At 46.3% G+C, this 2727-nt stretch overlaps 1 long non-coding RNA gene across 1 annotated transcript; it reads right to left on the reverse strand.

The window, feature by feature from the left end:
- LOC109727608 lies at positions 521-2058 on the reverse strand. The gene is made up of 4 exons (XR_002220806.1): positions 1874-2058; positions 1669-1801; positions 1493-1594; positions 521-574 (listed from the first exon to the last, which is right to left on the reverse strand). It is a non-coding gene; the product is annotated as an uncharacterized LOC109727608 (long non-coding RNA).

Below are 2727 nucleotides of genomic sequence, written 5' to 3' on the forward strand. Positions count from 1 at the left end.
TCGTCAGTTTCCTGTAAATATCTGTACACGAGATTTGACAAACTGAGAAACTTCCATGCTAGAAATCTGACAAAACAACCACGAACTTACTTCAACTCTCTCTAATTTTGACGTGAAAAATACTACTCAAATTATATATGTTCATTCTAGAATACTAGAAAATACAAAGGTTAACCAATTAATTTTACTTTTTCATAGTGTTCTATTCTTACAATTGTCACGCCCCGTATTACACGTTCCCCGGGCACGCTGACAAATCCGCCGTATACAAAGAAATTTTTCCTGTATACGAAGCGACAGCTGTACCTGTAAATCAAACACTACTACGAACAGTAGTAGAGAGCTGCTAGAGAAAACAGAAGCTAAACAAGCAGATTTTCATATACATAGTCCAGATCCAAAATACAGAGCTACTCGCACTGGCGAGTTAAGTCAACTATGTACATAAACTCGAAACGAAACATCTACCTGCAGTAGGGCACCTCTAGCTCAGCACGTCGGGTAGGGCTCTAACTCGCGACGCCCTTGCCTCGATCCTGGTCCGCAGACGGTGCAGCAGCCGGAACCTGTGGCTCTGCAAAAACATAGGTAACAACTGGGCGTGAGAACTACTGTAAAAACAAGTAGTCCTCAGTGGGTACCGCCCAAAACAACATCGGTCACCCACTAAGTCTACAGAAGGGAGCAAGGATAGAAGGAAAGCAGGAAGCATACTCTACCGCTATCATCCACTACACTATCATGCTCTACACTAACCAACTGTAGGAAATGTCAAATCTGACCCAATCCAATCGGGACTGTAAGCATACCCGTCCCCGGGACTGTGAATACACCCGTCCCTGCCCCGTTGCGACTATCGGGCTCTATCCACACTAACTGGTCCGTGGAGAGCAAGTCCAACTGGCATGAGCGACACCAACGCAAAAGCACAAGCCTGACTCCGGAGTGGCACTCGTGGGCGCTACCCAACCGAGTATGCAGCGTATCTCTGTCGAGCTCAATCAGGCTCCAACTAGCCAAAGTCAAGTAATCGACTCAAACTGGTCTAACAACCAACAGGTAACGTGCCCTCGGCACAATCTGACGCCAAAAAGGCGATACGGGTCCACCGTCAACTCTGACGGCACCCAACAGTCCGAAATGACCTGAACGACCCTGTAAAAATCCACTCGGCGAACCAGCACGAGTGTAAATACATTCTAAACTACCTGGAGTACTCGTCTCGAAGAAACTGCGATAGTACAATTTTCTAACGGCTCCTAGAGCTAAATCAGGTAGTTAAAACTGGTGACAGGTCCAAATCGCAGGTTTTCTCCTAATTCAGTTTCCAAGTCCAACATATATAATCTACTTAATTTATTACCACATGCTCCAAATTCAGATATGCATTCTATCATATAATCCATGAATTCGAGCTAGAATAAATTATCAAACTCGAGATATATACATGTTGACAATTATGAACTTAGGAGATAAAACCGATGTAACCCACCTAAAATGCTAATCCCTGGCAGCGAAGGACTCCCACTGGTGTAGAGCAACCCGCTGGATCACCCGGAACCCGCCGAGTATAGAGATCGCCTAAGCTCGAGCTCTACGCAACAAAAATCACCACTTCAGTCCAAAAATCGCAGCAGTGAGGTACAACAGGGATTCGACCAAGCTAACCTTCACCAAATCCAGCAAGTAAGGGCTTCGTGGATTCCTCTCGCAGTCCTGAATCCAACGAGCCAAGTCTCGTCGCAATCCGATGCTTCTACGTCGAGAACGAGCCAAAATACAAACAGTCGACGGTGAAATTCTGCGAAAACAGCACTTAAGCTCAAATTTGATGATACTCGAAGTATGCGCAGCAATTCCACGGAGCACTTACCTCGCTAGATCCTCAAGGGTCGGCGCCACGTCGAGGACGACGGAAATCCACGCTCGCCCGAGCTCCTCACAGCACCACGACGACGAAACGTGCGCCCGAACGGCTCCGCGGCACCACGTCGGCGACGAAACTCCACCCGAGCTCCTTCCTTGCCTACAACCGGATGGGAGGGTGAGAGAGATGGAATATTGCAGCAAGAAGGCTTCTCTCTCTCTCCCTACACGAAACTATATAGAGGGGAGTGAGGGAGATACAAACGAGGCAAGGTAAAAATACTAAAAAGCCCCTCACCTACTCTGGTGTACCGGTACATGGGATAGCGTACCGGTACAGGAAGCTAACCCGAGAGCAGTACGCGCTCAGCCAGTATAGCGTACCGGTACACCCCGATGGCTGTACCGGTACAGCCAGCAGGAAAATCTGCTATTTTGCAGATTTCTTCGCTGAAGGCTGCTCTCGCGTCCGACGGAGTCCGTTTTGCGTCTATTTGACGCCAACGCGACTCGGGCTTGTCCCGACACTCTACAGAGCTGCCGACAAGCCTCCACAACTGAACACCAAGGATCTCACAACAATATTTGAATCTCATTTCAAATAGTAAATTGGAAGCTTAGCTGATGGCAATTGCCCCAAAAACAAAGACAGTGTAGAGTTTTTAGCCAGAGAAAAAAAAAAAAACGAGAATTGAAATTCGGAGATTATAAATTTAAAAAGGGATAATTGCCTATATACCCCTTAAAATTTCAGAAATATCTTATTGGCCCCTATTTTTTTTTCTTTCTAATATATCCCTCATATGTTCCTCCGTTATTCCAAAATATTTCTACAGTCCGTTAAGTTAACTTGAGTTAAAC

This window comes from Ananas comosus, linkage group 22 (assembly GCF_001540865.1).
Source record: "Ananas comosus cultivar F153 linkage group 22, ASM154086v1, whole genome shotgun sequence".
NCBI lineage: Eukaryota > Viridiplantae > Streptophyta > Magnoliopsida > Poales > Bromeliaceae > Ananas > Ananas comosus.